An 8665-nucleotide genomic window follows, 5' to 3' on the forward strand; every position below is an offset into this window, starting at 1 on the left:
CAACTCCATTTTGGATTTAAATGACCTGGCCTCACTTCCCACCACCCTCAGTTCATATCCTGAGCTCAAAGAAAAGCTGACTATATACCTTTTCCCAGAACACAGACAGTTCTTAAGATAAGAACTAAGGACCTTCCATTCCAAGCAGCATGTCCCCTCTCTAAACTACCAGCAACACACCAACCCCTGCCTTGCACACTGGAGGTAGATCATAAACCCCTAAATTCAGCCAGGAAATTTAAAGTTCCATTCCTTCTCCTTGTTAAGGATAAAAGGGGAAAAACTTTGTCCTGCATGCCTGCTGCCTCATGCATGCTGCCTTCTACAGAAGCTTAATCTTTGCTTTGTGGAGACCCCTTGCTTCATTGCTGAGTGTCTTCCTTCCTGGCACTGACATCGTAGTCTGGGGCTTATTTCCAACACAGTGTAGAAAACAAATCCCAGAATTTCAATGGCCTAACATGACACAGGTTTATTTCTAACTTTATGAGCTCTGACATAGGGTGGCTGACTCCCCAGAATATCTGTCCCCCCTCCCCATCTGCCCTTCAAGAAGCACCCAAGTGCTTGTCAAATGCTCACAGTCAAGTGGCTTCATCTGATCTGAAATTTTTGCAATCCTCTTCCAAATTTTTTAATTCTCCAAGTAGGAGTCTGAACAGCAGGAATACCAGCTGCTACAGCACTATTGTTTTATATTATTTATGATCACTATTATTATTGTCAGAATTTATAGCAATCATTAGTGAACAGCCACTCTGACAGATTCAGCCAGCAATCTGTCACCCTTCTCCTTGGCTGAAGCAATTGGAAGGACACAAGCATATACAGAGCACCCAAAGCCCTGGGTAGCCTGTGGAAGGCTGATGCAAAGCACTTCCCAGAGGGCTGGCGAGGTCTTGATCATGAAAGTAGGAATGAGTCAGGGGAGGGGGCACTTTTGATGGAGATTCAAACTCTGTCAAAATTCTAGAAGCCAAACCCCAAGAGGCCAAAGGGAATAGGTCCTACGTAGCAGAGCCAAGGACCCAGGATTTGAAAAGTTGGTTGTACCCTGAGCAGAGATAAAGAGTGCTTTGTTCACAATAAACAACAAGAAAGATATGGATATCACAAGAAGGTCTGTCTTTTCAAGGCCAGGAGCAATTCCAGCTTCTTGATCCTGAGTTAGCATTCATAGTACAACATCCACACTTGCCCTATGATTCATAAACTAATAAAAGGAAGACCTCATCTGGTCAAGAACATAACTGTGCAAACTGAAAGCCATCCATGTCAGACACAGCGATTAACTTCACAGGTTAATTTTAATGACTGTCAATTTATGGGCAACAGTCTGTAGGAATACCTGATGCACAGTTCAGATCTTACCTGATGCACAGTCTTCCTTTTAGCTCCAATGCCATTGAATGAAAGATGTAAGTCAATTGCCATTCTGGGATTGTGACAACTGTGATATTAATATTAGTACAACCTCTTACATTTAAAGAGTGATTTTTTTTTATCTTTTTCAAAGTACCTACAATCCATTATCTAATTTGACTTTTATGAGAACTCTCTGCAGTGGGACTTTATATTTTATTTTTAAGACCATGAGATAGCTCATCCAGGAGAAGGATAATGCCTTAGTAGGCTAAGTTCTAACTGGTTCTCATGCAGTGGCTGGCAAAAACTAAGTCTCAAAAAATGCCTTAAAGAAAGAATTAGAAAGAAATAAGGGCAAGGCAGTACTGTTTGAAAGAGATGAAAAATGAAATCCTAAGAAAGTGTTAAATTTGCTTAAGATTAAGATGTTATCTGCTGGTAATACCTTGTATTCTTGTAGACTTGTATTCTCATTTGTGCAAATCTTATTGTAATATTGCTTTCATATGTAGCTGTAAAATGAAAAGCTTATTTAAAATCCATGCAACAGAGACAAGCTGATCACCTAATGAAAACCACTTTTCTGATTTTTAATTTCTCTTTCTAACAGCTGGTTTGGATAAAGGCTAGCTACAAGCCAGTTCTACTTGTCACAGTTGAAAACTATGGAAGGAGTGTGCAGTATATTGTTAACTAGTGGTCAACTTGTTACACCCAGCTGCACTGAACTAGTGTGGTGCTGGGTGTGGAAAGCCCACCTGAGGATTGTTGCCAGCAGCATAAGAGGCAGAACTGAAGAAGCTGTTAAGAGGCTATTAGGGATGCTGTTTGGAAAAGCCATTGGCAGTGTTGGAAGCTGCTGGTTCTCTTGGGTTATTCTGCTGGATGACCTTGTCATGCTAGCTTTAGTGATGAACTTGGTATTCTTGTTGGAGGAGGGGCTCAGGACCTTCATTGTTGCTCAGAATGGCTACAGTTCATTTGGAGGAGGTTCTGATCCTCATCTTGAGCATCACTTCCTGGCTCTGGAGGGGAAGATGGTGAACTAACTGCTCAGCCTCATAGAGAAGCTTGTCACATTGGCTTTCCTGATGGGAACTCAGCTCTCCTCATGACTGGAGGAAATCAGGATCTCACTATTGCTGAAGATGGTTGTGGTAATTTTAGGAGAGCTCTAGTTCCTACCTTGAGCATTTTTTCCTGGCTCCAGTTCAGATCCCTCAGCCTACTGGCACAGATCCTTCATCTGTCTGGCATAGACTTTCTAGCTTCCACCACTGACTTTTGGGCCTTTCCAGAGCAGATCCATCAAACAGACCTGCGTGAGAAATTATTGTGGGATCTAGGCTCTAGTTGGACTTGTGGGAAGCATTGTTATGAACTCTAGGTTTTCAGCTAGACCAATGCAGTATATTAGAATCCAGGCCCTCAGCTGGATTCTTTGGTCCATTGTGTGAAGATATTTCTGCACTTTTTGTATATGATTCTTTGGATGATTATAAAATCTTATAAAATGTGTTCTGTATTGTATTGTTCCCCTTGCAAAAAACTTCAAACCATGACAGGAAAGGGGTTGGATAGCCAGCAGGCTCTTCTGAGCTTGCACCTGTATTATGCAATGATCAGGAAAATGTGGGACAGTCAGTGGCTGCAAGATCTAGGAGCACCTCCCCTAAGCAAAGGGCCACTTCCCAGTACACCTTTCCCACAGGCAGCTTTTGAGCAAGTTCCATACTGTGATATCTCTGTGGGAATGGTATCCCTACATCAACCAGAGGATGTTTTCCCAGCGGATACAGCCAGCATAGCAACCACTCCACAGAAGACATCCCTCAGTACCTCAGAGGACAGCTGGCTAATAACTCAAGCCAACATGACACGTGAGAATATTTCTCATCACTCTGTCAGTGGGTCAGACTCACACTTTCTCAAAGGAGGTCTGGCTCCTCAGCCTAGGAGTGGGATAAAGGGTTGTCATGTTCTTTTTCTCTCTTGGGTACTCTGTCTCAGCCCATGGGTAGTAGCTATTCCTTAAATATGCTACTCTTATATTTGAAGTTCTCTTTACCCCTTAGCAGGCAATCTTTTATTAGACAGTGGTCCCCATTGTCTGTAGGAAGCATTTCAAGAATAATAGTACCCCTTATCTGAAATTTCATTTTCATAGCTTGTTATTCTTTTCAAACATGGACTAAACAGTTAGGGACCAAAACTATAAATAATACTGAGTCCTTGTCTTTGCATAGTATGTTTTTTCCTATGTATACATACCAACATTAAATTTAATTCATAAATTGGGCACCATAAAAGATGAACAACAAGACAACTTACTATAGTACTTTTTCTTTTTCTCATTAAATGGAGAATTTTATCTTTTAAAGGAATAATTTCAGAGCTTCTTTTGGCATCATGACTCTTCCACTTTGGAGCTATCTTAAGTAATATAAGGGTTACATGAGAACAAACACTACAGTGCTTAAATAGATCTGATAATCAAGAGGGCTTCTAAGTGAGAACAGTGATACATATAGTGTGGATACACTAGACAGAGGAATAATTCACAACCTAGGAAGGATGGAGCAAAACAGTAGGAAATTCATTGCACTCCTCAGAATGGCATATCATTTAAAACTTGTAAATTATTCCTGGAATTTTCCATTTAATATTTTAGTCCACAGTTGACAAGAATAACAAACTATGAAAATGAAATCTCAGATAAGGGGGTACTATTATAAACTATCATTCCAAGTCAACAACTTCTGACAATTGCCAGATGTGCTGATAACTCACTACTTTTCTCGCCTATTCATCTACATTGGGTTATTTTGCTGACTTCAAGTACCTACAGTTTTTGAACTAGCATCAAGTATGAAAAGGTCCTTTATTTTTTTTTCTGTATTTTAGGGAAGGGTCTACAGGGTGTTCAGGGTCTCACTACTAGATCAGACTCGTAGTGATTCTCTTGTTTACAGCCTCGCAAGTGCTGGGATTATAGGCATGTGCCACAACATCCAGTCTCCATCGCTGTCTCAATGCACCCCTGAGGCGGGACTGACATGGTTGGCCCGGGGATCAAACTGCCTGCTCCTGCAACTGCTTGAGGTGCTTTAGTCTACTGAGCTATTTGGCTGGCCTGAAAGGTTCTTTAAAGACTTTCCAAATACTGCTTCTCTAACTGCAATGGAACACACATCTCTGACAAAACAAAACAAAAAAAGTGGATATATTGGGAGCCATGGAAGCTAGGACATTTATCAAATGTATGTAGGAGGGATTAGACCTCAGTGCCTAAAGCAAACAAGCTACCTCAGTCCTGAGATAAATATCCTGTCTGGTTAAAGTCAGCTATTAGTCACTAGTATACCTTGTGTCACATGTTACTAACTTTGCAAAAGTATAAATAAAATACTGTTTTGTTGCGAATATATATATATATATGCACAAGGTAGTTAGGATAGATACACAGCTACTTTCTCTTAATTCATTGAGATGAAAGGTTTGTACTAAAATTGTTTAGACATGATATCATGTCTAGGGCCCGGAGAGATAGCTCAGTAGAATAAGCATTTGCCTGGCAAGCGAAGGGTCCTAAGTTCAATCCCCGGTACCACAAAAAAAAAAAAAAGATACCATGTCTACATCTTGTCCTCTGAATAACTACTATGAAGACAATAATATGCAATGTATTAATTATTGTAACTGTCCTGCTAACCTATTTTGAAACTGTTTCATTGCTACTTTATCTTTTTTCTCATTAAAATGAATAATAAAATAAAAATTAAAAATAAATAAATAAAATATCATTCTTTATATTAAACTTTCCCTATTTTAATTACTATGTGCTTTATTTCCCCAGATGGGACTGTGACTGATGCAGTCCCAAGAGACACATGTTTTAAGGACAGGATTTAAGTATTTGGTCACACTCTGAACTTAAGCACATGCTAAGTAGCTTGCCTGAGTAGGAAAGGATACTATAATCTGGCATGCAGGGACTCAGTGATTCAAGTTATCATCTCTAGTGTTAACTAAAGGAGGTGCTTTGGAAACCCAAGTGGATGCTGCATTTGGCTTTTGCTGAGTAATATAGTAATGGTAACTAGCACATCTTTAAGGTGGGATGACTACTCCTGAGCAGGTTCTAAGTCTTAAAGAAAGAAAAATGTTAGCTCAGATCCCTTAAATTTCTTGACTATGTTCTGAGAACAACAGACCTTCCATGACAGCCCTCAATGAGCCTTTCATTTCTTGTAGCATCACTGCTCATATTGCTGAAAGTTAAATATAAATGTAATCATATGAATTTCTGTTACAACAGTTGTCTTCTGTCTCATGAGTTTTATTGTGTTGCTCTTATTTTTATATGAAAGTTAGGACTTGGTTGAGAAAGAGTAAGATTCTGAAATTTAAAATGGAAATGGCTGTTTGAAACTTAAACATGATATTTGATTCCCTGAGTTACTCTGAGTTTCCCAACTCAGTAGGTGTAACTTCTATTGTTCCCCAAATTTCTCTTATGCATTGAGCTAAAGTTGCATCAATGGGACTTTGTGTGGTATCACATTCTCACTCAACTTCTTCCTTTCTCAATCCCACTTCTAACCTCTCTCAATTTACCCTAGGAATATTCCCTGACATCTTTTTCATCTGAATCTTCCTTAACCCAGCTTTAGACAGAATCCTGTTTGACAATATCCAATTACTGAGCTAGGCAAATCCTGGTCTAGAGTTTGGCACTATCACTGAGTTTGGCAATGTTCCCAAGTAAGAGGATTCTTAATAAAAAGAAAACTCCTATTGACAGTAATTACATTCATGTAGGCCACCTTTTTAGTCTTCATTTTTTATTTTCAAAAAGAAAAAGAAAGTTGAATTATTTAAAACTAATAGAGACAGAGACTTTTTTTCAGTCAGAAATTTTCTTCCAAAGGAGTTTAAATAAATGATTTGAAGACACACAATCTTGTTGTGTTTTATGGTCCACCTTTATGTTATGAGCAGTGTTTTATATCTTTGGTCAATCAAATAGACTGGAAGATTCTATGAAATGTTCATGGCTTCAAATATCAAAGGAATCTAAGAGTGCTAAAAGATTTTATCATACTTTTTGCATCCACCTGTTACAGTCAGTGCTTCTATTGTTAATATTGCCTCTCAGAGCAACATTCAGAAGAGCTTATGTATCCACTCTCCACTCTCCCTCCCCACCACCCTTTCCATCATCTAGTAATCACTGTCATACATTCCAATTGACTTTTTAACATCAATATAGAGAGAAAACACAAGGTATTTGTCTTTCTGTTTCTGAGTTATTTCACCTAATGTCCTCTAGTTCCATCCAGCTTGCAGTAAATGAAAGGGTACCGTTCTTTTTATGGTTGAATAACATTCCATTATGTCCATATCACATTTTCTTTATTCATTCATGCATGGGTATCTATGTTGACTCTGTACCTTAGTTATTGTGAATGATGCAGCAACAAACATTGATATGTGGGTGTCTCTTTGATATGCTGCTATCATTTTTTGGATATGTATACCCAGGAGTGAGATAGCAAAATAATAGGTAGTCAAATACAGTTACACAGAAATCAAGGTTTTAGGTTTTTAAAAAACAGTGGAATGGGCCTGCCAAGTAGCTCAGCAGATTAAAGCACTTGCTTAAGCAGACGAAAGCCATGCTGAGCCATGCTGCCCCACTCCCAGGGCATGCTGAGACAGTGATTAAAAAGAGACTGGGCGTGGTGGCACGCATGTGTAATCCCAGATATTGGGAGGCTGAACACAGCCGGATCACTATGAGTCTGATCTATATAGTGAGACCCTATAGACCCTGTACTAAAATACAAAATATAAATAAATAAATGAATGAATAGAACAGTGGAGTGACTGTAATTCACAATAATCTATTTTATCAGTCAGTAGAAGAAAAGAACTCAATGTTTCCAAATGCAAAATAACTATAGAGAAGGGGAAAATTAATTATCCTACCTTGATCCATGTATATTGTATGCCTGTGTCAAAATATCACATTATATCCCTAAAACATCTATAATTATTATGTATTGTTCAAAAATTTTTGAATGATTGAGACGAAAATGTTAACTATCCTGGTTTCATCATTACACGTTGTACACATGTTTCGAATTATCATACTGAGCCATATGAATCTGTAAATTAAAATAATAAAAGAGTTTCTCTGATGTCTACTGAGCAGTTCTATGTTCAAAAATGAATTTTGAAAGTTAAACAATGTCCTTCTTTTGCTCTTTGCCGCCACCATGAATGGCTGCCCTCTGACATGTGCCTCTCTGCCTTGGAGCCAGCTAAGTATGGACTGAAAACCTCCACTGACTATTCAGGTAATTCATGTATGGATGAAAGACAGATCATGCAGAACAACTCATCCCCTCCTGAAGAAGTTAACACTACGCTGTCAGTAGAGATGGGCTCAACGGCTGTGCTCTGCTGCTCTTCTGTCCCATTGACAACCTTGGAGTTAATAACATGGAAAATCACCCTCAGAGGCCAGCCTATCTGCATGAGAGCTTATAAAAAACAAACAAATGAGACCAGCAACAACTGTACTGATGACGGAATCACGTGGGTCTCCAGACCTGACCTGAGTCCTCACCTCCAGATTAATGCAGTTGCTGTCGCACATGATGGAAATTACACCTGTGAAGCAGCAACATATAGTGGGTATTTCCAGCATCACTATGAACTCCAAGTGCTAGTGCACCCTGAAGCCAACATCTTCCTCAGCAAGAATCAGACAGCGGTGTGTGAGGCAGTGGCAGGCAGGCCAGCTGCACAGATCTCCTGGATTCCAGCTGGGCACTGTGTGACCATGAAGGAAGGGCACAGCAATGGCACAGTGACGGTCAGAAGTGCCTGCCACTATCCAGACAGCAATGTGTCTGATGTGACCTGCCTGGTCTCCCATTCGACTGGGAACAGGAGTCTCTCTGAAGTTTTTCTGCCTTCTGGTATCTCAGAATCAAAAGACTTATATATTAAATTCATCATTCCTTCTATTTGTATTCTTTTGATCATCGTGGGCTCAGTCTTGTTTTTGAAAATAAAGGTTTTCAGGCAATATAAGCTTAAAAAATCAGCAGCTAATCCTGTTGTTGAGGAGGATGAAATGCAGCCCTATGCTTCCTACACAGAGAAGAACAATCCACTCTATGATACCATAAGCAAGATCTAGAATGGAAAACCTACCTTGAAGTTAGTTTTGCAAAGCTTCTTGGAAGAAAAAGACATTCCAGTGGATTTGTGTTCACATCTTTCACCA

The 8665-nt window shown here is 39.4% G+C and overlaps 1 pseudogene; it reads left to right on the forward strand.

The window, feature by feature from the left end:
- Positions 1-2995: 2995 nt before the first annotated feature.
- LOC101583810 lies at positions 2996-8578 on the forward strand (annotated as a pseudogene).
- Positions 8579-8665: the final 87 nt, after the last annotated feature.

Source organism: Octodon degus, unplaced genomic scaffold, assembly GCF_000260255.1.
Source record: "Octodon degus isolate 3935 unplaced genomic scaffold, OctDeg1.0 scaffold00088, whole genome shotgun sequence".
Classification (NCBI taxonomy): Eukaryota; Metazoa; Chordata; class Mammalia; order Rodentia; family Octodontidae; genus Octodon; species Octodon degus.